This window comes from Cupressus sempervirens, chromosome 9 (assembly GCF_028749045.1).
Source record: "Cupressus sempervirens isolate cs-2001-9-10 chromosome 9, ASM2874904v1, whole genome shotgun sequence".
Taxonomy (NCBI): Eukaryota; Viridiplantae; Streptophyta; class Pinopsida; order Cupressales; family Cupressaceae; genus Cupressus; species Cupressus sempervirens.
The window spans coordinates 424,904,491-424,932,419 of NC_143126.1; the positions used below are offsets into that span (position 1 = coordinate 424,904,491).

The 27,929-nt window shown below is 34.2% G+C and overlaps 1 pseudogene; it reads right to left on the reverse strand.

The window, feature by feature from the left end:
- The window catches only part of LOC149539113 (calreticulin-like), a 115,733-nt pseudogene extending 88,779 nt beyond the window's left edge, over positions 1–26,954 (reverse strand).
- Positions 26,955–27,929: the final 975 nt, after the last annotated feature.

Genomic DNA, 27,929 nt, shown 5'->3' on the forward strand with positions numbered 1-27,929 from the left:
AGATTCCACTTTATTGGGCCACCACATTGAGTAAGAAATTATGTGAACAATTAGAGGTAGTTGAGGACAAGAAGAAATTCTATATGACCTCATACATGGTGTATTTTCTAGTAGCAAGGGCAACAAATTATCCTGGGCTATACACGAGGGGTAACATGCAGGATCCCAATGCTTGGCCTTACATTTTCTACCCTCAACTAGTGAGGAAGAAGCTCTTAAGAAAAAGTAAAGAGTACAAAATCATGAATGATGCATTCATATTCACAATCATTTGATTCATAGAGGGAGATTATGCGAAGAGGTTATATGATGATCACCTAGTTGGATACTACCACCCTCCTAGGAGGAAAGGAAAGGGCAAGAGAAAGAGGAGCTCTCCTCTAAAGATCAATACAGAAGAGATTCAAGTGTAAGCACCTCCCTAGTAGTAGGAAGAAAATGTACAAAGATTTGAGGATACTGGAGTTGCTCAAGTCTAGGTTGACCCTCAATTGCCTCCCTTTGTGCCCAACCAGTTAGAAGAGGGAGAAATTCAACAAGTCTTTGTCCCCCCTCCACAAGAAAAACTAGCATCCCCTTCTACCTCCATGAAACATAAAAGGATTAAGATCCACATGAAGAAGAGACAAAGGGTGACTTAAAGAATGGTTCCTTTCCCAACTATCCCCAAAACTATTCCTGGGGGAGAAGAATAGGAAGAAGATGAAGATGAAGAGGAACATGTGCCTTTATAGGGAAGAACTTGGCTAGCTAGAGCTATAGAATAGGCAAGGAGAAGAAGTTCCATAGTAACACCACCATCCACCCTAGAGGAACCCTTGGAAGTCTCTTCTTCAGAAGATGAGGTACAACAATGGGTGGACGAGTAGAGTGAAGAGGGTGATGACATACACAAAAATGCCACATTTTGATTTTATGCCCATGGGGAAAGAATCAGTTGGGGACAAGATTAGGGATACCGCTATAGGTGAACCCCAACAAGAAGATGAGATGTAGATTCCACCAGAATCATAAGGTCCCAATCTTACTCCCCCATCTCCACCACAATTCATAGTGGTAGATCAAGGCTTGGTTACTCCTCTGTCTCCAAATTTTGAAGAAGAAGAGACTCAGAAGGAACCTTAAAAAGAGGAGGAACCATAGTAAATGGTGACCAATGAAGTGTCAAAGGAGGGAGAAATGGTGGAATATTCTCAACCAGCCTCCCAAGACACTAAGGTGCATACTACAGGGCATACGAAGATAGAGACTACAAAAGAAGAGCCCTCACAAAGGGAAAGTACTCTGAGGAGGAGCAATAAGGGAAAGGAGGTAGTCGAACACACTCCTTCATCCTCAAGAAGTAGGTCTTCCACTATATGGATTCCAAGGTAGCTAAGAAAGGAAATAATGAGGAACATGAAACCACAGTTTCGTGCTGATGAGGAGGATATTTTTGAGTTGGATGAGATCTTTAATAAACTTGAGTCTGTATCACATGAAGCGAGATAGTTAGCATTTGTCAAAAATACCCAAGATCAAGATTTATTTTCTCAAGTGGTTGTCTATCCTAATGATATAGATACAAAAAGACTTCGTTTGCAAGATTATCAAATCAAAAAGGTCATGCTTGGGAAGCTCACATAGGATATAGCTACATTGATGGTAACCATGGGGATCAAAGAAGTTTTTAGGAACATGGAAGAGGAAGAGGTCAAAGTCCAAACATTTTGAATGCAAAAAGAGATCCTATGATGATATTTAGCCAAAGTTGTTGGTCCTCTAGACCCTGAGCACCAAGAGGAGATCTTGAACACTATATTAAGAGAATGGGGAGTTGTGCATTTAGATCCATTTTTGAAAGCCTTTTAACAGTGGCAAGAAATTTTTGAAGAGAAGGGAATTTTGATTATCCAAGGAACCCTAAAGTTACTATAGGCTACCCAGGAGAATGTGAATAAGATGGTAACAATTTTGAAGTAGGATTTCAGTATTAAGGATGAAGTAAGGGCCTAGAGTAAGCATTTACAAGTTTTGCAAGCAATAAAAAGGAAAAGGTATAGGATTTTGGTAGATGTTTATATATTAAAGGAATTAGATTTGATTGATGATTGGATAGAGAAGATTGATGATAGTAATAAAGTAATGGAAAAATTACACGTGGAGATCCATAGGCTCAAGGACCAAGCCCGAGAGTGAATTTTGGAAGCAGAGAGGCATTACAACGATGGAGGCTTAGAGATTTTTGAAGATGAGGAATGGGAGAATTTATTACCTATAGAGGTTGTGGTAGAGAGTTTTAAGAAGATTTTTGAGGAAGCTTCCAATGATGAGGACATCTGGCAGGCTTTCAAAATAGAAGAAGCCTTATTAGAATTTGATACCAAACTCAAGGATTTTGTTGAAACTCAAATTGAGGTAGATAATTATTGACAAAAGGTCAAAGATAAATATGAGGCTCTAGATTTACTATATGTAGCCAAAATTACTGAGATTATAGAGAAATTCAAGGGTAAATATCTAGACATAACTTTGGGATGAAGGGGCACCAAACCCAGATGCCACTAGAATTTCAATTTTGACACTCAGTAAAATTTTGAGATTTTGGACCATTTTTAGGTGCACAACTCTGCAAGTGCGTAGGTCCATAGGTCCACTTTTCTAGAGGTGCACTAAAAATTACCTTCTAGTTGCAAAAATAAAGATGTCCATGTATTAAAAATGCATTCTAATGATAGTTTAACTCCAACAAATGCCCAGTGAAGGATCAACTTCCATTTTTAGTAGTTGCAGACACTTCCAATTTGGCTAAAAGCTTTCTCATTGTTTCTCCTCTCATAAATTCTTTGTTTCCAACATGTAAAGTCTCATACTTCCAATTAATGAATAAAAAATGGATAGAGTCCTATTTGGCACTAGTTAGATTGTTAGTTTGTATATAATTAGTTTGTTTTATTAAACTAAAACCGTTTTATTGCATGAAGATATCTCACTCTCAACACAAATTGAGGAGACTTCTTATAAATACTTCATTATAATATGTAATCGGGGCCACTATTATTCTGCAATAAAATTATGCTTTTGGTGCTAGCATTTGGAGTGTAGTAATTCTTGCCTAAATGTGTCATGTTTTTGTGAATTTATGTTCATGGAATTGTGATTGAGCCAAAGGTTTATTGCTTTGATTCTGGTTGTGCATTTCATTAATTCTAGTGTTTGCTATGGTTTTGACGAATTCCAATGATGTAACTATCTTGAGAATAAATCATTGAATTGTACTTGCATAACTTTTTGTCTCACATAAGTGCACTTTCTATGGCCTTGTGATTTGATGAAGGGTAAAACATCATACGATCACTAAGTTTCTCACTAACGATTACATCAATGGAATCAGGGAAACATTGCTCCTTCTTTCATTCATTACCTATCAATTTCTTTGAAAGCTTAATTCATAGACGTGTCATTTTCCATAGCTTGTGTCCATTAGGAATTTCAATTTCATGTTATTTTCTTTAAAGTTTTGTGATTTTCTTTACTAACCCCCTATTAGAATAGGACTTCATTCTAGTTACATTATTAGATTGCATCCACAAAAATATAGTTCTTACTTGGATGTTTTATTTTGAAGCAGTGTGCAAATTCTTCATCTCGTCTGAAATCAAAATGAACTAGAAAAGGTCACCTTATGAACAATCACAATTATCTTTAACTGAATGGATTCTAGTAGGTTACAAGATCAACCCAAAACCTTGGAATTGATTCACAAAATTAACTTTTCAAGAGAGGAGTCTGCAAGAATTCCTACCATTCAGCATCGTGCATAACAACAACTCAATAGAAATGGTCCTAGAAGGAGAGCCACACTTTTAATTCTGAAAAAAAAGTGGAAAATTTGCAAAAGTTTCTAAATTCTATGCTTTTGTGAAAATTTTCACTTCCCACAAGTTCAAAATTTTGTTTGAGATTTTGAGAAATTCAGGTGCATAGCTCCGTAGGTTCGTAGGTCTATAGATCCATAGCTACACAGGTGTATAGGTGCACAAAACTCTGTGGTGCATCCAATTTGTGAGAAAGTGTACTTCTATAGAAGTATTCTTTTTCTAGAATTTGGTGTAAGCTAGAGGGTTTTAATCCAGAATCCCCATTTCAACAAGTGTTAAGATTTTTGCCAAGTGCACACGAGTTTCTTGAGCTTACCCACTTTGGCAAACCACGTAGTGATAAAGGAATACCCCAAATTCAACCAAGTTTCATTTGAACTTTCATCATCTTCTTCAACTCCACCTTCACTCAAACCACCTAGGGGACCACCACATACTCCAATAGTTCCATCTCAACAACCACCCTTGCGTCTACCAACTCCTCTAATGGCCTTTTTTGTAAACACTGTAGACTCACCAATAAACTTAAGAGGTGCACTCCATGACCTCCCTAAGAATCCCAAATTTTTTTTCCCAAGGTTCATTTATAATAAAACACAAACTACTAGAGACCACATTAAATTATTCAAATAAATTTGCAACTGAAAGCAAATTGCCAATGAGGATGTGGTCCTTCGTTTATTCCCCTACTCTTTGGGGAAAGTTTCCTATAATTGGTATGTCAATTTGCCACCTAGGTGTATTGGAGACTGGGACACCTTTGAAAAATTGTTCTTAGAACAATTTAAAACTTTTGTCAATTGATCCAGTAGTGATACATCAACAATTCATATCCATTAAAAAGGATCTAGCTGAGACAATCTCACGCTTCAATCATCGCTTTCACATGGCATATCATAAGTTCAAAACACCATACACTATGCCAATTGAAGTAGCTATCTAGATTTATCTAAATGCTATGGACCCTCTTACTACTATCTTTCTGAGAAGGCTTCCTACAATAGATATCAATACATTGGAAAAGGTCTTCATAGAAGAAATAACTTTTACTAAGCAAGCCAAACCTAATGGAGGAGAATTGATGCTTCTAGCACCAGCTATCATGATAATGCTAACATACCTAGTCAGAGTACCTACCATGCCTAGTCAATTTGTACCTACGAATCTAGTTTCATTACAAAAAGAACCTACTCTACAAAATCTTGCTTTGACATATCTAGGGTATGAACCTCCGAAAGCTACCCTCTTTGAGAAAAAGGCACCAGTCTTGCTGAAGCAGAAAATAACTTTATCTCTGAATTTGGTAAGATGAAAAAGATTATGTCACAAATGAACAATGAATTGAATCATTTTAGGTTGTCACAAGGATAGAACAACAATTATGGTCAAAATTACAACAAAAACTTCAATCGGAACAACAACAATATAGGAAACAATAATGGAGGAAACAATTTTAATCCTCCTGATCAAAGTAATGACTTATAGAGACAAAAATAATAGTGGAACACTTGTCAAAATAATGGAAGTATTCCTACAAATAATAACAATGACAAAATTCAGTATGTAGATATCAATTAGTATGATGATGGTCACAATGCACCGAACAATGATAGTTCATATTATAATAGAAATCAAGAGATGGCTCAAAGCTCTCCAGTAAATGATAGTACACATCTTGCACAGTTTAACACTATGTTGTTAGAATGCTATGACCCCATGAAAAAGTCATAGGTAGAAAAGTTAGTTGATGAAGAGTTCCCATTTCCATTCAGCTAGGAACCTAACCTTCAACATGAAGAAATGTTTTCCTTCCACACTAACAATCAGAATATGTACAACTTAAGAAGTAGGAAAGAACCTTTAATAGATGGAATTCCCCTTGAGCTACAACCTACTTCCCCTGATCTAAGGGTGAGAAATGATCTGGCACTAGTTAAACCACCGCTTGGAGGACAAAAAAATCAAAACCAAGTGAATGTACCAACAATATTGAAAAATATTGCTTGGTGTACTGAAAGATATAGTGTAGTGTACTTGAAATGAGCAAAGGCCAATATTTCTATGTTTGACATGTTATAGAACTATCCACAATAATGGGAGGTTCTCGTGAAGACCTTGGACCATAAAAGGACTTCCCACAATGTGAATACTACTCCTCAAAAGAGTACATGTCACAATAAGTTAATGTGGCAGAGGCATTGCCCACTATGTTTAAAGACAAGGTAGAGGTGCCCTCATTTTTGCTCAATATCAAAATATACAAGAACAATCTTCATAATTGCTTTATTGATTCAGGAGCTTCATGCAATATCATGTTCTTATCCATAGCATAAAAGTTAGGGGTCACTCCTCAACCTACCAACTAGATAGTGATACAATTGGACAAAATAGAGGTGTAGGTCATAAGTGTACTATAGGATGTGTAGATGCATTTGATAGTTAACCCAATAATTAATGATGTCATTGATATACATGTGGTTAATATCCTAGAGACATATGGACTACTCCTTAGTATAGAATGGAAGAAGTGTCTAAGGGGATGGTTTTCCATAGATTTCACTCAGCTCTAGTTACCATGGAAGGGTATGAATAATCAAATCAAAATAGATGTGAAACCAAAGTTTAAAAATATGATCATAGATTACAATTTTCCTAATGACGTAGCCATCTTATAAACAAATTTAGGTTCCTACAAGGTGATGGTTTTTCAAACAATTTCAACTAGAAAACCAAATGATCAAGATATGGATTCAATAATTTTATCCCTAAAAGATGAGGTTGTAACACAATTCATATAACATATGATGGCTAATTTACAATGTCTCAGAGAAGAAGTTGATCCCAATGTTCTCCTCCTTCCAAGATTTTGTCGATTGCATAAAGTTAGTCATTCAGATTTCAAATGTTCATCATGTCAAGAAGTAGTAGCTAAGGTATTAACACAAATGGTTGAAATAAAGAAATTTTTTGACCCACAAAGTGAACCTACCGAAAACCAAAGTCCTACAAACACATCTAATGTTGCTAAAGAGATTGAAGGGGAAACTGAAGATTTGAATGCATCATATAGTGATACCTCTTTGGATAGTGGAGGTTTGTCTTCTCCTCCACCTAGAATGATCAAAGTACAAAGAAGAAGATGGTACATAAAAGGCCAGGGATGGACTTAAGTGGCCATTCATCCTCTGCCTAAAGTGGAAGAAATTAAAGAATTGATAGGGGAAATTCAAGACAAACAAGAAAAACACACACCTCCTCTATCAGGAATTCACAACAGAGGATCATCAAGTCCACCTCTCAAAAAATTACACTAGTACATTTGACCTCATTTTTCAATGAATATTGGTCAAAATTTCAACCCAAGTTGGTCAAAATGTTGACCAACTAGTTTGTCAAAAAATTTCTTGTCAAAATATTAACCAACTCACTAGTTCGTTGAAATTTCAACCAATCTACATTGGTCAAAATCTTTCAAAAGCCATAGCACAATTACTACCAAGGATTGATCAAAATTTTGACCAATGCTTGGTAGAAAACTACTAGGCATTGGTCAAAATTTTGACCAATGCTTGGTAGAAAACTACCAGGCATTGGTTGAAATTTCAACCAATGCTTGACCATAAACTACCAAGCATTAATCAAATTTTTTTTGAGGCATTCTATAAAATAGTTCACATGCCTTGTCTATGATTTGACATTTTGCATGCATCCTGCACTCTCTCATCCTAATGATGGATTACAGTGATCTGAAATGATGATGCTAAAAAGCACACACAATCAAATCCAAAATGAACTTGCATTGCAAATGGATTGTGGAAATTTGATATTCTTAATTTTGCATGCATGTCTACTAGGACATGATTGCAGGATACACAAAAAGGATTATGAACTCCTGCTCCTCACTGATTAACTTGCACCACACGCAGATAGTCTTCATCTTTGTTGTGGGCTCCTATCCCCCATGTGAGTGCTACTATAGAAGCTAAAGTAGAAAAATAAGTGAAAGCATGTTGAATAAGGGTTTTGATCTAAACTTGGTCAACATAATAGTTATATACATCTCTTAGAAAATAAGGAATGCCTTGTTGTTATGGGTGGAGATTATATAATGATGAAATCTAGAATCAGGCTGGTTCATACTACCCTAGGCCATGGCCAAGAAGATTTTTTGACTGGCATGAAATATAACTTTCTAGTATCATCTCCTATAGATGATAATGGCAAGTTTAAAGAAGAAAGTGGGGAGTTTTCTGGTTTAGATGTCTTGGGTGATGAAAATGTGACGGTTGTCAAGAGCTTAGATGAACACTCATATCTTATCCTGGAAGAAGTGTACAAACATAAATATCCTTATAATTGGAGGAAAAAAAAGATTGGCAAATCAAATTAGGAACTATTGAGATTAAAAATAATAGGAAAATATTAGAGAACCTATTAATGACAAAGAAACTTGAATTACACTCAGGAATAGGAATCTTCTTTGTTATGTATTCACATACAACATCAATGTTGTACTTTAGTTGTGCAAATATTGGTACAATTGGAGCTCCATCAAAAATGGTACCCTAATAGAACTAAAACATTTACAACACCATAGAGTCACAAGGAAAAATAAATGTCAATATTAGAATTGGTAACAATCATCAATGCATTGGGCTTGTCCCTTTGGTGAAATGGTGGGGTTTCTTGCCTGTAGGGCCTACAACCAAGGTTCAAGTCCTCATAGGGCCATTCTCTTTAGTGGATCTTAATTGAGAATTTTTTTCTATTGACCCTTGGTGAAATAGTGGGGCTTCTTTCCTATAGTGCTTACAACCAAGGGTTAATAAAATTTTGGAAAAAAATATTCCCATGTGGCTTCTTGATCCGTGCTTTGGCTTTTGATTCAACTTCAATTCCTAGCGTCAGCTTTGGCTCCGAAGTCTAGATCCATCTCCCACATCTGGATTCAACTTTTTATGTTCATCTTTTTGATGATCCCCTTGACTTCTACTCCTGCATCCAACTTTATGGAGACCACTTCAACTTATGCTTGTTGGGCTAGGGTTTCTCTTGATCTTGGAGGGAATACTTGTTCACTAGGTGTTGTGGGTGGTTCAACCATTTCTTATGCTAATGTGGCAGCCTAGGAGGCCAGTATTGGTGGTCAGATGGTGTGTCCAAGATTTCATGTACTATGTGTTTGGGGCTCTATGACACTATATCAGTCGCAGTATGTAACCCGAAAAGGCTTGTTTTAAATTCTACTATAGTTGATAAGATCTCTATCTATATAAAATATTTTGAGGACACTACCATGATCTTTCACTTTAAGGGTTTTTGGCCTTCTCTTTCGAATTTCCATGCATGGATTTCCCATGTTTGGGAGCCCTTCATCTTGGAGATTGCCCAAATTTACACTTTTCCAAGGGGCTTTTTGTTGTGAAATTTGATACTGTTGAAGAAAGAAATACTATTTTCAACAACAACTTTTCTTGGGATGAGAAGCTTCCCTTAATGGCTAAAACTTGGAAGAAAGATTTCAACTCGTTGACGAAAACTTTTAATAAGTTCCCTCTACGGGTAAGGCTACTAAATATCTCCCTTCACCTTTGGAGATGCTCTATTCTGAGGGAGGTGGAGAATACTCTTGGAGAATTTGTGATGTTTGATAAGGCTTCTTTGAAAGTGTTTTGGATGACATATGCTCACGTGTTAGTTGAGATTGACATTCCTAAGGGACTCCTAGAAATCATTTTGTTGGACTCTCCTCTTGGTTCTTGGAATTTTCTTCTTGACCACGAGGTCATCCCCTTCCACTGCAAGAATTGGAACTTTACTAGTCACCTAACTGCCAAGTGCTCTTCTAGTAAATCTAGACTAAAAATGCCCCCTTCTTGGTGGAAGGGGCTCTTCGAAGACCACTACACATTCCAAAAGGTCTCTTCTACAGGGATGGTGACTCTCTACATGAAACTTTAGTGGTGGATTCTACTACTATTTCTCATAAACTTCCTTCTCTTAGGAAGGATTCTCCTCTAGCTCCTTCTGTGGTGGCAACTGGTTCATCTCTAGATTCTACTATCCCAGCTTCTGGTGTGGATTACGCTATTGTCTATTTTAGTTTGTACCCTCCTTTGGCTCTTTCTATGATGGCAGCTAGTCCATCTCAAGATTTTATTATTCCTATTTTTGGCATGGAATCTGCTGGTGCCTTTGTTTGTCTATCTAATCCAATCTTGTTGGTGGATCCAAAGTTGGTTGTGGTGGCTGCTAGTCCATCTAATTCTTTTGTTTTAATTTCTAGTATTTTTAAAGTGGTTCCTTTTTTGGGTGATGCTGTTACTGTCACTTCCTCTTTTGTGGCCTTCTCCCTCATTTTGGGGGTTTTTGGAACTAGATATGAAGGAGCTAATTTTAAGTGGAAAAAGGCTATTGGTTTCATGGAGGATGGATGGACTATAGTAAATGGAAAAAGTTCAAGTCATCCAATCCCACTTTTGACATGCCACTATGGTCTAATAAGAAGCTTTCTAAAGGAAAATTCTAATACTTGTCTTTTGGCCAGTTGTTTCTATACTATCTTTTGGCCTTTAGTTCTTTGTAGTGTGTCTCATTATGACATTTCAAGATCCCAATCAAAACCTATTTTGTGGCTGTAGTGTTTGGTTTTATTTGTGTTGCCACATAGGTCACCTTTTGTTTGGTGACTCATTTCACCTTCAGTGGTTGTTTTGTATAGGATTTAAGGTACCCTTCAAAACTTGTTTGGGGTTTCAAGTGCCTACTCAAAACCTATTTGTGTGGCTAAAGAGTACTTTGTTATCTGTGATACCACTCTAGTCACCGTGTCTTGTTCAGTGACCTGTTTCACCTTAGGTTTGATGTTTTGTTTGGTTTGGGCTTCATTGAAAATATCTTGATTTGTAAAGGGTTTTAGGCTGCCTTCAAAACTTTTTTTTCTTATAAAAAACAATCATCAATGCATTTAGCATTGAGATTAAATATATTTTAAATGCACAAAATGAATTACAACTTAAATAAATTTTTGAATTTCCTTGTGTTGGTTGTTAGCTACACTCTCTTGGATTAGGTCAATTTTTTTCTACAGAATAATAATATGTTCAAGATTTGCATAAACAAATTACAAATCACTAAACTAAGTTATTATTATGTGCACTGGGAAATCAAAAAATTAAATATATTGTAAAAGTTTCATGTGTGCATTTTCAAATCTAGGGACATCACATAAAGGACTGCCTTCCTTTCCACTGCCATATGCCCTACAATGTGAATTGAATGATAATTATTTACCATGCTCGAAACCAAAGAGAAAAGCATCATTGCACTTTCATAAACCTTTCAATCATCCATTATGAATAAGAAATAGTACTTATACAAACCATCCTTGTTAACAATGTCCTCTATACATATGTATGAGAGCCTAAAAATTTAGCAAATTTTAAATAGAACCCAAGTAGGAAACAATAACTTATTGCAACAAAAAGATGTGTCAAGTTTAGCATATGGTTGACTTACCTCAAACATGCTTCACCCTTAGAGCCAATTGAAGATGAAGATGATGATTTCTATTTCATACAAAATTAAGAGAACACCTAACAAAAATTAATAATAAAGGAAATAGGGTATGTTAGTTTGAGCTTCACTTCGTTTCGAGAATACTTTAATATTGTCTATTTAACAAGGCCAATCATGTGAAGGTAGAAGCTCATCTGGCCTCACCCCCTCCTCCTAACATCAATCTAAATTCTCCATTAACATCTAATTACATACTTCATTCATCCATTTATGAACTATAAAATTCAATCAATACAATCACATAACATTCATTAATATGATATAAAATTCATTAATACGCAATAGTAATCAAGACTCTATATTATATTATTAGAAGATTTTACAAAAAAATTTCCCTATTCAACTCCAGGCACCGAGGGAAAAAGAACATGGAATCGGAGTCTTGTATACATTAAAAATGCCCTTTATAAGGGTCTTTAAGAAGGCATATGTCATTTTATACAAGGGGAGAATTTTTGATAGAAGAACCCCCAAAAAAAACACAAGGTTGGATCAAAACTTGTCTTAGTCGGTTTCCCTTCCCAACATATTGGGGATTACAAATAATACTAGCTAAGAGGGTTACAAATATTAATGCTCGAGGAAATTGGAGCGAAATTTTTTTGAGGAGATCTCTAGTCTAGTTAAAGAAATGGTGGACACTGGAGGTAAATGTTTCAATCCCTGAATAACCTGCAATAAAACAAACAATATTCAATAGTAGTGAAAAGAAGGGGGGTAAGGATTTAATAGGTCTTACCCCCTACATATCTGACAAGTCACCTATTCTCAAAATAGGAATCCGTAAAACTATTTAGCACCTTACACTTCTAGCTTTAATCACAAATAGAAATATATACATATATAGAGTAGAGCGTATGAACGATTCAGATCTACATATGTATACATATATAGGTATATATACTTATGGGATATAGATATATATATATATATATATATATATATATATATATATATATATATAGACATACATACATATATACATATATGAAAACATACATTTAAACATATATATCTACATAAATACAATTGTAAATATATATATATATACACACACACATACATTCATATATATATATATACATACATTTATATATAAATATATACTTATATAAATCTCTATACATGTACATACATATATATACACAAGTTGCAAGTTAATCTCTAATATATATATATATATATATATATATATATATATTAGAGATTATCTTGAAACTTGTGTATATATATGTGCGTACATGTATAGAGATTTATATATGTATATATTTATATATATGTATGTATATGTATAGAGATTTATATATGTATATATTTATATATAAATGTATATATATATATATATATATATATACAATTGTATTTATGCAGATATATATGTTTAAATGTATGTTTTCATATATGTATATATGTATGTATGTCTATATATATATATATATATATCCCATAAGTATATATACTTGTGTATGTATACATATGTAGATCTGAATCATTCATACGCTCTACTCTATATATGTATATATATTATAGATTAACTTGCAACTTTTGTTAGAAAGCAAGTTAACTTGTTTAAGTGGCTAAAAATGCCCTAACTCAACCCACACATCAAGAAGGAGCCTATTTAAGAGCTCTGGAACATTAACCAAGGGTTGGTAATCATTTCCTTGTATGGCACAGTGCTTTTACAACAAAGGATGAATGATTTTGCATTACAAAATATTGGTTTTTGTCTTATGTATGTGTGTGTGTGTGTGTGTGTTGTCCAAATTTGAAACCTTGATCTATCTAGGAAATAATATCTAACTATCATATATGGTGAGAAAACAACCAGAAACTTCTAAAAGGAATATTTTATCATATGGACATGACTAAAGATTATTGGGAACTAATTATTGAAATAAGAGAGATGGCAGGAAAGAGTTTCTTTAAGAAAACCCATAAGAGATAAGAACGATATCACAATCTCTTGGTACAAATTTCCAAAAGACACATCCCATAGCTCTTGCATTGTTCTAGGACAAATGTATTGCCCTATCAAAAACCATCTCAAGTTATTGGATCTCTCATAGATCTCATCAGTACATAAGGTAATAGGATCCTATAGATGCTCCAAAGATATAGGACAAATAAACATGGAAGGCACATCCAAGTCTCCAGCTCTTCAAGCATTTGCTGCGACGAAGCACCCATCTTTCTTTCCTTGTACTTTCTGATCACAACCCAAATAAATAAAAGCATCATTCTTCTCCTACTCTACCTTTTTCCTAGATTGATATCTTAAAAGATAGCATCTAAGATGCAATAATAGGGGGGTCTTATTATGCGAGAGGGTGGTAGCTTTGCATTTGTCTAAGAACTTCAAATATTTTTGCATCAAATTCCTTTGCATGGTAGTCTTTCTAGAACATTACATCAATCCATATTTTCCATGCACATCTGTATGAGAGCATTTTTTTTCCTTAAATGAAAAAAACCTCACCAAAATGGCTTTATGAACATCAACTATCATTTTAATATTTATCTTCTTAGACATACTATCAAATAGTTTGCATGCTTCAACTAAGCTTTCATATTGTGCATGCATATTTTTGAATCTGAAAGGTATGTGTTCTTTACAAGTTGGTGAGTGCATGATATTTTGCAAGATAGCTTCTATGTTGACCTTATCACTCCAACTTGGCTAGTTGCAACAAAATATGTCAACCTATGGGAAACAACAATGGTATTCGACCTTCCCTATCCAATCAACAACATTAAACCACAGAGAAAATAGATTTTTTACAAGATCTTAAAAGAAAAGAATTTTTTTTTTCCTTTCTGTAAAGACCCCCCCCCCATCTACATAAAAGTAATCATATTTTGTGATTTTCACTATCAACAAAGATTGTTCCTATATATACATAAGAGCACCCCCTCTCCCATCACAGATAAAAGTCCAGCCATTTTTCATCAATCACTATTTGTCCCTTCCCATGGCAAGAGCTATACAAATATTATCAGGGATTGAACTAAAAGTCATTGTTCATTGGACATACCATACACATTTTTTGAGAGATTAAGGTGACATTAATCTTCAGGCTCAACATTAATTCAATCAAGAAATTAGACACTATCATCAAATTGACTACTATTGTCAGGTTCCAATTAAATGTGGACTACATCATGTGTGGACAACATACACACACATACGTACATACATATGTAGATATGTCCATATATGTATATATGTTTAAACACATATATAACATGTGAGTTTATATTCAAGGAAATTCAATTGGAAAGTATAAAGCTAAATCACACAACTTTTAACAACATTATTTCTACCTGTGCCAAAATAAGAGCTTTGGAATAAGCTATGGACATGCATTATAGCATAAAGAATTTTTGTCATATGTTGAAGTCACAATTGCCATGGTAGACATGTTTGAAAAATGGAAGCAAAGATAGGGCATGTGAATTTTTTGATAGAATTCATGACCAAAGTGTTGTCGTGGCATGCCATGATTGCCATAAATGCATCAAAATAGATTTGATGAGATTATATATATGTTTAAATTATGATTGTCCTAGTAGACATGCATGCAAAATTAACAGCCTAATGGAAAATTCTTGGAAACATTGTTATTGTAATCAATAGTCAGCTTCTTTATGCAATCGTCCAAGTAAAATGAAAAAAGGTTTTCTGTTTCATTGTTTGGTTTCCACGGAGTGTGCGAAGGAGCTAGAGCATGCAATTTTGTTGTTGTTGAAGTTTAGCATCTGTCCAAGTAATTATCTAACTCACATATACGTACCTATGTATATATATGGATACATATATGTATATGCATACATATATATACAAAGATATGTATACAAATTAGTTGAGTATATTTGATACCTCTGATTATAGTAGGCTTTTTAAAGACACTTTCTATACTACCTATTTGCATATGAATACATATATAGGTATATATACTTATGGGAGATAGTTTGTATATATATGTATGTATGTATGTATGTATGTATGTATGTATGCATGCATGCATGTATGTATGTATGTATGTATGTATGTATGTGTGTGTGTGTGTGTATGTATATATATATATATATATATATATATATATATATATATATATATAACTGATTGGGTTTCTATCTTGACTTGGTCAACATTGTTGATTTAAGGCTACTTCTTCTAGCCTTGCACTTTCTTCTTTGCAAGTTTTTCTTAAACACAGCTCTACATCCATCCTAAGTTTCAAGAAATTTGGTAATGCATCTATTTGCTGCAAAAGACAATACCCATTTCTTGTTTTAGTTTCTAATAGGTCTTGCTCAACTCTATCATTTGGAGAGAAGGTTCATATCATGGCAGTAGTGCATAAAACATCTCAAGGTATATATGCATTCATACATATATACATACATACATATTTAGATATGTACATATAATTATATATGTTTAAACACAAATATAACATGTGTTTTTATATTCAAGAAAATGCAATTGGTAGGTATAAAGCTAAATCACACAACCTTTTCCAACATTATTGTTGCTTGTGCCAAAACAAAAGCTTTGGAATAAGCTATGGACATGCATTAAAGCGTAATGAATTTTTGTCAGATGTTGTAGTCACAATTGCCATGGTAGACATGTTTGAAAAATGGAAGCATATATAGACAAGGCATGTGAATTTTTTGATAGAATTCACGAACAAAGTGTGGTCATGGCATGCCATGATTTCCATAAATGCATCAAAATAGATCTGATGAGATTATATATATGTTTAAGTTGTGATTGTCCTAGTAGACATGCATGCAAAATTAACAATATCAGATTTCCACAATCCATTTTCAATGCAAGATTTTTTTGGATTTGATTGTGTGTGTGTTTTTAACATCATCATTTTAGATCACTATGTGTAGTCCATCATCAAGATGATAGAGTACAAGATGCATACAAAATGTCAAATCATAGGCAAGGCATGTGAATTGTTTTATAGAATGCCTCAAAGAAAATTTGCAAACATAGCTTTCTATACATATAATGTTGGTATCAATTTCATGATGTATTTTGGAAATTTCAATTTTACAACTGCAAGATTTGACAACCATCTCATAAAGTGGGTGTTGCTAGTGTTGTCACATATTTATCAATAGGCATGGTATCTAGATGGTGACTAAGAAGAATTTTTCTACATTTCAGTTTTGTGTCTGAGTTGACTTTTAAGGGTTTACATTACTATTCTACTATTGTTGTAAGGGTTTGCATCACTAGAATTATCTTTCTCCTGCATGAATTTTAGACCAAGATTTAACATCAACAAATTAAATACTTTTCAAGATCTTATTTTCATGGTCCTAAATAATGTGTTTGTAATCATAGGCAAACAAGAAGCCTAACAATTTACTAGAAAATAAGCAATCTGAATCATGAGCAGATAGAACTATAAGATACATCATCTCTTCCTCCTTCTTCTTCTCAGTCTCTTCAAATGCTGCCTTTTTAGCCTAAAAAGACAAGAAACAAAATCATTAGAAAATAAGAATGACTAGCTCTAGAGTCATCTTAAACATCTACAAGAGAGAATTTCAAAACAAGATTGACTTGCATCTTTGTTTTTTTCCCTATGTCTCCTCTACTAATTTCTTTGCATATTCAGGGTCATTAGATAATAAAATATTATCAAATAAAGTTCCTAATTTGACTTGTTGTACAAGAAAATAGAAGAACACAAATTGTCAAATAGAATTAATTACTCAATGTCAACAAGGCACTGCAAGTAGACTAAGTTAATAGCTTTGAAGATGAAATACATATACAAACCTACCATAACTCAATTCCAATATATTTCAAATTAGGGAATACATAGAGCTCAAGATCATCCTTGAATTCTATTTAAAATAATATTACAATTAAGTGTCAGATACTAGAGTATTAGGCACCATAAGCAATCAAAGATCTAGATCCCCAATGATACATCATTTGAAAAAAAAAATACTGGAGTGTTGGACACCATAAGCAATCAAAGATTAAAATGCATACTAGGATTGTCAATCAATGGAGCCTCCCATTTTCCCTTGAAGTTTGGATTCTTGATTTACTATCAACTTTTTTATGTGCTATCATAAGAAACCCACTAATACAAGCACTAAAAAGAGCAAGATAGATGCAAGGTACCAAAAATGTCCAAATATCAACACTTAACACAATTTCCCTTCATCTATACCTTGGCCTTGCAAGGAACCTTGTATTCTAGGTTTGGAATAGTTGGAGCTTTCTATTCACCATCTTCCTCATCATCCCAATCCTCTGGCTACAAATTATAAGAATGGATAATTATAGATAGAAATCATAATCAATACATATAAAACTTTACTAGAACTTGATTTGGCCATTGAAAAGTGAGAATAAATTTCCATGAAATAGATGGATATAAAACAATAGTTCAAGACTTTATGTAATCACTAAAGATTCAAATTCCTACCTTAGTGGCATCTGGATTAGTTATTTCCTATGGTATTTCATCATAAACTTGCACAAAGAAGGGCATCAATCTTCAGATAAAACTTTCCTCCTAACTGAATGCATCAATTAGCAATTATTCACTGTAGACCATAGCAATTAGTTAAAACTAGTAGAACACTTTGTGATTGTAAGAAACTCCATTATACCTCAGGTTTCTTCTCTTCTAGATCAGGAATGAATTCCTTCTCATCCCAATCCTTAGGTTGCAACCACAAGCATTCAGATTCATCATGAGAAAAGAAGTGCAGTATTACATAAAAGATCTGATCCATAAGATCCAATGGAAAAATACCCATACCATTTTTACATTAGGATCCTTGATCTTCTTTGGTGGTAGAAGTCCCAATCCTCATAGAGACTCCCAGATTCTTTTTTAGTGTTGTCAATAAGAATGTTATTTGTTGCATCAGGTTTAAGAATAAAAGTACATACATGTATCAGTTGATCAGATTCACATGTGACCTCCTTTTTAATAGGATTATTCTTTCCTTTATAGCTCAGTATAGCATGAACTTTCTTAGTATTGTAGCCACAAATGTCAAGTCCAAACATGATGCTAGAATAAAAAATAATAACAAGCAAATGCATCAATAGTGACTCCAAACTCCAAAAAAAGATATAACTAGAAATCCTAGTAGAACAATATTTTTGAAGATGATTTATAGTGCACACTAAATGCCTATAAGGTATCTCTCCACTAAACATCTTCTGGTCTAATTCATCACTTATCAAATTTAGATAGCCACCACCACAATCAAGTTTATGTTCATGTTTGATAGAAAATTGAAGAACAAGGGTCTTATCCTTGTTGTTGAATATAGGGAATTTGGCTGAGGTGGCCAAAAACCTTTAGTCTGGACTAGCTTGGATGCTTGATTCACACAAACCAGTTCATTCCATAGAGAATAAGAAGAATATAAAACAATCAATTTTCATGTTTACAAAATCACTTTAATAACGAGTCCTAAATCTTTTTAAACATATTAAGATTTTAGCCAAATCATTTAAGTATTCAAAGGTTATTAAAAAACAAAATAACAAGATATAAATACACACTCTTGTTGTCTGGATCCCCATGTCATTTCCTTGCTATGTGAACCCACTCTCCAGCTATGTCTTCATCCTTTTTCCAATTAGACTACACACAACAGCTCTCCTAGCCATCTATTTGAAAAAAATTAAAAGAGTTAGCTATATAATCAATAATTAGTCAATGAAATTTACTCAAAATTAAATAAAAGTACAAAACTATGAAAGAACAGCTCAAACTTCCAATTCCATCAAAAACATATAGCTTATACAATCATCAAATTTAATTACAAAATATGATACAATAGTAAAGACACTAAATAAAAAATTGTGTTGGGTTTCAAACAAAAAATGTTCATTTAAGTCTAAAGATTCTCAACCTATAAGTAGTTGGGTCTTTCAAATAGATTAATGTAATGTCTAGAACTTTGACCCTGCCTATGATTAGGCTCATATAAAAAGAAAGGCATTTCTTTTAACTAGCCATCAACCAGAGTATAGCAATCAATTCAGTTTTTGGATAAAATGCAATATGAAAAAGATAACATAGTAGTACACACAATAATTAAGGCATGAGTTGTGTATTCTTTTAGTGAAGCCTCATTAATCCAAGTCTTAATAGAATAGGCTTACATACACATAAATTTACTACATTAGTCCTAAATTATACCCATTAACAAAGTTCAAATTGCCTTCCTGCCACTCTTGCCAAGCTTACACATTTATGAAGTTATGTTATGGAGAAACCTATATAGTCATAGCCCAAAAATCTATGTATTAGTAGCATACAAATCCATATGATTGATACCACCCTTGACATCAAAAAAATTGAAAAACACAATGCCATCCAAATCAAAAGAAATACCCTATAAAATCTAAAATAGCTAGTGCATATGAGCATGGTGATTTATCAAGAAGAGGTTTTATAAATAATTATGTTAAGGTAATCTTCTAAAGGTACCAAGGCTGATAGCACTACCAACCTAGCCACCCTTTCCCATTCCCAAATAATTAAAAAGAGAATGACTTTATATTTACACGATGCCAAACATTGTCATGCTAAAACTATGATGACTTGACTTTGTTGTCATGCAAGTGTTTGTTTCTATGAATGATGGTGAACAATGTTAGCTAAAGAGTGAAAATCTTTAAAAATCAACAAAACTATATGAAATTGATTTGCTTTTAGTGGAGGGGGTATTATGTGCCAACTTGATCTTTTTTTTATAGTTTTTTTGTAAGTTTTAGATATTCTCCTATTCTCAATTTCATCAATAACTTGCCTACTTCCATTAATAATTTATGAATGAAGGGTCTCAAACATATTCCTATACTATAAGTATATAATTATATGGAGAAGATTGTTTGTTCTTAGGAAGTGGAAAATAATAACCTGTACTTAGGTCCAAGCCATCATCTTCACCATAGGAAGAAAATGAAATGGAATCCATCCCAAAGACAAAAAATAGTATATTTATTATCATACTATCAAAAACTTGATTTCTCCTAAAAATAATACTTCAAAATGCATAATGTCTTTGCTAACAAAGTTGAAATCGGTCACAAAATATGAAGATTCTAGAGGGTAAAGAAATGGTACAATCAATAGGATTTTTACCCAAGGAACTTTATTTGGAGTTGAATGGAAATGTCAAAAAAGAATTATCATTTAATTTTAGATTAGGATTCAATAGCTCTACATAGGCGTCAAGAAAAATATCATTTGTAAGAACATCTTAAGGAATGTCACCATCAAATTCAAATTGGGACAAGTTCCTAGCTTTTCTGCTTCACCTAATCCATTTACTCAAGGTGCTAACTTGGAGAAAGAAATAGTTTCAAATATCAAGCATCATTTCATTGTGTTGCAAGATTATTTGAAGAGATCTAATGAATTAGATCAAAACTACTCCCAAGGATTCCATAATCTATCCACAACAGATCAAAGTGTCATTGCAATTAAGCTAGAAAAAATAGTGATAAAGCTCTCCTTGGAGGAGGTTAAGGAATTTTATAGGACAAACACACTTAATATATTCAAAAATCCCTCTATAAATACCAAAAATGATGTTGGAGATGCATTGACTCTCAAATTCCTTCTACCCAGTTCTTCTTGACTAGAATAAGTTGAAAAGTAGCCATGGAAGCGTATAGTTGACTTACCTCAAACAAGATTCACCCTTAGAGCAAATTCAATAGCACGTGAACCAAAAATAAAGAAGTTGTGGTATGAGAAACATATATTAAATAGGGTTGCAAACAAGAACGCAAGGGATATTTTAACTCTTCACGATGGTCCCCCTTATGCCAATGGATATTTTCATATTGGGCATGCCTTGAACAAGATATTGAAAGATTTTATCAATAGATATAAGTTTCTTGAAGTGCATAAGGTGCTCTAGCTCCTTCACTCCTATAGCTCCTACACTCCATGAAAACCAAATCGAATGCTTGTGCAGCTCTCGAATGTGCTTCATGAAACATAACAATGAAAAAGGAAACCCTTTTTCATTTTAACATGTTAAGCTTGTGTTGATCAAAATTTTGACCAATACTTAGTGTTGGTCAAATTTTCAACCAACACAGGCATGGATTTAAAAAAGAAGACATTTTTCCTTACATATTTTGACTAATCTAAAACATTTTAATAGATGGTCAAAAATTTTGGTTGAAAAATGAGGTCAAATGTACTAGTGTTACAATGGGTTACTAAGAAACAATCCTTTAAAGCTTAGATAAAAGAGAAATTGAGGACAAATAAGAATAAGGGTAAAAAGCCCAAGGAAAGCCCAATTTGGACACTTCACTTCAACGGTTCCAAATGCAAATTAGGAGCCGATGCAAGTCTTTAGCTAGTTGGACCAAAAGGTAAATCTTTCTATGCAACATGTTGATTTCAATTGAAATGTACTAATGATGTTGTAGAATATGAAGCATTGATTTGAGGACTTCTCTTTGCACTCGAGAAAGGAGTTACAACTCTCATTGTTGAAGGAGATTCTCAATTGGTTATCTGATAAGTGAAATCACTATATTCTTGTAATCATAAGAGATTTCTTGCCTATAGGAAAAGGGTATGGGATCTATTAGATGATTTCAAAGATTTGAACATAAAGTCTATTCCAAGGAGGAAAAACACGGTAGCCGACATCCTTGCTATTTCAGAAAGTGTGTTGTAGCCAGTTGAAGGAAGGAAGTTGAAACAATTTTTAGTTGAATTGGTTGTTACTCCATTTATTCCTAACAATATCACGAACTTCCAAGTTTTTTAGGATGATTAACATATTCTAGAATTTATTATGTGCAACTGCCACTTTAAGGGACAAGAAATAGATGACACCCTAGATGACATACCTAAGGATATCACAACTCAAGATGAAGATGGAATCTTGAACCTAAAAACCAACACTATTCCAAAAGGAATGATTGAATTAGAGCGTATCTTCGATCATGATGAATCAGCACTTAAAAAAAGAACCACTGAAGAAAAGGGGACCGATGATTATGATTCATACAATTTAGGAATAGAGGATGATGCCAAGATGGTAAGGATTGGGAAAGCATGCAGTTTATAGGAAAGGGAAGACATGCTCAAATTTCTCACAGAGTACAAGGATGTCATCACTTGGAGCTATGAAGATTCAAAGACATATGATCCTTGAATCATTATGCATGATATTCCACTCAAACCTGATGCCAAACCTTTTCAACAAAGGAAAAGACCTATTAATCCCATCCTCAAGCCTATAATAATAAAGGAAGTCAAGAAATTGTTGGATGCAAAAATTATTTTCCCTATGCATCACTCTACATGGGTGGCTAATTTAGTTCTTGTATTGAAGAAGACCAGAGAGATTTGACTTTGAGTAGATTTTTGCAATTTGCACTTGGCATCTCAGAAGGACAATTACCCATTACCCTCACTGGATGAAGTCTTACAAATTGTGAATGGTTCAAAAATGGTGTCATTCTTAGATGGATAGTCAAGTTACAATCATGTAATGGTGAAAGAGGAAGGTAGACTAAAGATTTCCTTTACAACCAAATAAGGAACCTTCCCCTATAAGAGGATGCCATTTGAATTGATTAATGTAGGGCCTACATTTCAGCAAGCCATGGATGAAGTGTTTAAGGGACTTATTAATAGATGTTTAGTTATCTATATGGATGACTTGACTATCTTTTCAAAGGATTGAACTTCTCACATTTTTGACCTAAGATAGGTGTTTAATAGTTTTCGTAAATATGGCATATCTCTCAATCCCAAGAAGTGTTCATTTGGGGTCACTAAAGGAAAGCTTCTAGGTCATGTCATTTTTGAAGCTGGCATCTCCATAGATCCTGATAGAGTTGAAGCCATTTTGAAGTTATCAGTCCCAAATAGTCAGAAGGAACTCAAGTCCTTCTTTGGAAAGATAAATTTTGTTTGAAAATTCATAAGTGGATTTGTAGAGATTGTGTGTCCTCCCAATAATTTACTCAAGAAGTGGGCTAAAACATAGTGGGTTTCAGAAGTAAAGAAATCATTCAAGGATATTAAGGTAGCCATTTCCATGGCCCTGATATTGGTAAGCTCCTCGATTACAACATTCCCTTTAAGATATATTCCTTTGCTTCAGAGCATTCGTGAGTACGGGTCTTGACCTAGAAGGAGGAGAAGGAAGATGAAAGACATATTACTTTTATGAGTTGCCCACTAAGAAATGTTGAGTTGAATTATTCTAACCTTGAAAAATATTCTTTTTCCTTGGTTAAAGCAATAAAGAAGTTCCCCCATTACATTTTAAGGAGTAAGGTGTATGCTATCATACCTAACCCAATGGTAAATATATTGTTGAGGCAAAATGAACTTGGTGAAAGGCAAGGTAAATGTATTGTAATACTTCAAGAATTTGACTTAGAGATCCAATCTATGAAATTGGTCAGAGGTTAAGGATTCTCAAGGATGATAGCTAATAAATAGATTAGCGATGAAAAGAAATTTGAGTTTGAGAAAGAAATAGAGAATGAAGATCAGAAGAAAATGATAGTATCTCAAGTTGATATTGGCCAAGGTGCGGCGATAGATGTTTGGTACTAGGATATTATGTACTACCTGCTACAGAATCAATGTCACAGTTGGATGAATAGCTCACAAAAGAGAGGAATTAAAATAAAGTGTGAGTCTTATATGCTACAAGACAACAAGTTGTACAAAAGGAACTATGAAGAGATCTACTTAAAGTTCTTCGGACATGAAGAAGCGAAGGAAGTCCTAGAAAAATTTCAGAATAAGTATGGTATAGGGCATGGTTCAATGAAAGTAATGGCTCATATGATTTTGATATCAGGATATTTTTGGCCCATGTTATTGAAAGACACTTTTGAGCACATACACTCTTGTCATGTCTGCCAAACTAGTGCAAACAAAGAAAGACACTCGACGATGTTGCTACAACCTATATATGAGGTATGACCTTTCACAAAGTGGGGGTTGGATTTCATTGGTCTAGTTAACCCACCATCATCAACCAAACACACCTACATTATTATGGCCACTGATTATTGTACGAGATGGATAGAAGTGGAAACTTACAGAAATTACACCACCAAGGTGGTGACAATTTTTTTGGAAGAAAAAATTGTTACTAGATTCGGGATGTCATTAGCTCTAGTGTGCGATAATGGATCAAATTTAGTATCAATTTTCTTGACTCAATGGTCATTTGAGAATAAGGTTATCATTAAGTTCTCTTCAAATTATTATTTGCAAGGAAATGGGGTAGCAGAATCTATGAATAAGAACTTGATCATAGTAATAAGACGATTGTTGAAGGAGAACCCTATAGATTGGCATACACAACTCAAATATGCCCTATGGACAGATCAAGTAAGAGTCAAAAATGCTTTAGGGACTTCTCCATATTTTCTCATTTATGGACAAGAGCTAGTGTTCTTGCTTAACTTTAGGATTCATGTTTTGAAATTCATGAGTGGTATGCTAAAGATGTTGACAAAATACAAATCAAATTCATGAATCTTTTAAAGATGGACAAAAAATGGATAGCTACATTGGAGCACATGGATGAACATCATACTATCATGAAGAGGAGGTTTGACAAGAGAGCAGCGATAAAATCTTTCAAGATTATTGACCTTGTTCTACTTTAGGATAATGCGAAAGAAAAATAGGCAGTCATACCAAGTTTCAGTGCTTATGGATTGGTCCTTATCAGATTGCGAAAATCCTTAGAGAAAACACTTTTAGGCTTAATTCCTTACAAGGGAAAATTTATTCCCTTACTAGTAATTGGGAAATTTTTGAAACATTATTTTGAGGCCTAAAAGAACCAAAGAAAAAGAAAAAACAAAAAAAAATAGTTAGGTTTTATTTCTAGACTTAGTTAGATTTTTTTTCTATAGTTAGTTGGGTTTTATTTTTTGCAAGTGTGTCTATTTTCTACAAATGTGTTTGTTTTTAGTTGTGTGTTTGCTTTCAATCATGTCTTTGTTTCCAAAGTTGTGTCAGTTCTAGGGGATAAGGTGCACTTGAGATTTTATCTTGAGATCACTCACCACTCTTTGGTTCCAATTTCAGGAAGAGGTATTTCTTTCTCAAAACATTTGGATGATTGTGTGTCTTATACAACTGAGCAACGAACATTGCTTGCAGAAATAGGGAGACTTTCAGTCTTAAATTTAGTGTTCTAAACCAACAAGCTCTCAACACTTTGTGAACTTAAGAATCAATCATCTTAGGTGTTGTTGAATTAAGGTTGAAAACAACAAGGGACAATTCAAACTCCAATTGGTTCAAATAGGAGGGGTCTTCTCGAAGGGTTGCTAAGATCATTATTTGGCATGAGAGTTTCTAAAAGTCCTAAAAGAGGAATGCAAGGGGTGTTCACCAAAGACCAAATCCATGAAATGGCACTAATGTCTTGGCTACAAAATCTAAGCATAGTCAGGATATAGAATAAAGAAAAAAGGAAAAAGAAGAAAAGAAAAAAATAAAAAGGAAAATGCAGTGTTAAGACTGAAGGATTCTAAAAGATCAAAAATGGAAAAAGATACATTTTCAAAATGAAGTATCCTATACCAAAATGTTGCTTCATCAATAGTCATCTATGCAAAGTAATTATTCAAAATTTGCTAGAAAAAAGAAGAAGAAAAAAGTGACACCCTAATAAGAGCCCTCAAACTGATTCTCTCATTTGATCAAGCAAGCAATCGATAAACAACCTTCATCAAGATTCTTAATGAATGAGCCAAATAGGGTGGAAGATTGCTTCTAATTTGTTAGAAAACTTAAATGGACTACATCATAAGATGTCAAAGGGAATGAACACATGAATCACATACTAACCTTTTTCATCTTGGATCTTGAAATTTTGATTGTGAATTCATTTGAAATATCCTCAAGATGGCTGGAATTTGGTTGGTATTTGACACACGTTGAGAGTGTTTTCTAATAAAGAAATGCCTTTTTCATTTCTTCCTTTTTTGGGGCTATTTTTTGTGATTCCACAACACACACCCCATTTCCTAGTAGGAATGGGAACCCCCTACTATGTTCTTTTGGATCTGAGGATCCTAATCTAGGATCCAAGAAGATTAATGGGGTCTTACATAGTCTCCAGAATCCCGTCCTATGTCCTTGATAAGGAACAAAATATTTGAAAGCATGTCTTTTTGAAAAGCCATGAAAATTGAAAAAAAAAATGTGAAAAAGATCAAAAAATTTTAAAAATCAAAAATTGGAAAAGTCAAAAAAATTAATAATAATATTTTTTGTGCAGAAGCGCAACTCCTCTAGTGCACAAGTGCACATTTCCTTCAGTGATGCATTGATGCACACCTGCATAGCTATGTAAGTGCACACTAGTGCACCACCAAAGGAGGGTGGGCTTATATAGACCCCCCACCCCTTCCCATCTTCTCACTTGTGTTCTTCTTTCCTTTGTGATTGCTACCGCTCTTGCACCCTGCACCTCCATTTTACACAAGCTTCGTAGATTCCATCATCTCTCAATGATCCATAGTGCCATATCTCTACACCACATTTGATGTGCCTATCTCTCCCTCTACATCATCCTCATTTCTCTAGAAACACAAATCATCGATGCGCACATGCGCACCCAAACTGGTGTGCAAGTGTGCACCGGATCCACCAAACCCTCCCATTTGTAAAACTAAAAAATAAAAGGGCACCGTGTAAAGGTGGGGTGTGTAGGCATGCACCTAATCTGGTGTGCTACTGCACACCCTCCAAAACTCACACACAGATGCAAGATTAAAAGGGTGCATGGTAGTGCACCTGATCTAGTGCACTACCCTGCACCCCATAAACAAAAAATCCCTCATATGCAACAAAAGAGAGGTGTGTAGATGCGTACCTAACCTGGTGTGCTATAGCACACCCCCTAAAAGGCATTGAAAAACACCATTAAATAAGGTACATGCCTACACACTTGATCAAGTTCATAGATGTACACCTTTTTTTTAAAAATTAATTTAATTTTCAAAGGGAAAAAGGATAGAGGTGTTTTCGTGCATTTAATTTTTTTCAGTTCTACTAAACATTATCTGCTCGTAATCTCATAATTTTAATTCTGAATTGATGGGCATCTCCCTTGTGTCATGCAGATATAATGGCACCATCATCTAGTGATAAAATGGCACCTAAGCTCGTGGTATTCAAGTTCCAAGGGGTCCAATCCAAATCAAGCTTTTAGGATGACTATGTAGAAATAAAGGACACCAATTTAGGACACACTAACCGAGGAGACTTCTTAAGGATTTGCAACAAGCCTAAGGAGAGATCAGCTTTGGTTTTAGCATTAATTTGATTAGGACTAGTGAATACAGCTTTGCACCCAACATTAGTACAATCCTTAGAGCTCATAATGACACTAGCACAACACTCTATTCCTAAGGAAAGGGTGGTGAAGAGCATAATTGGAGAAGTTGTT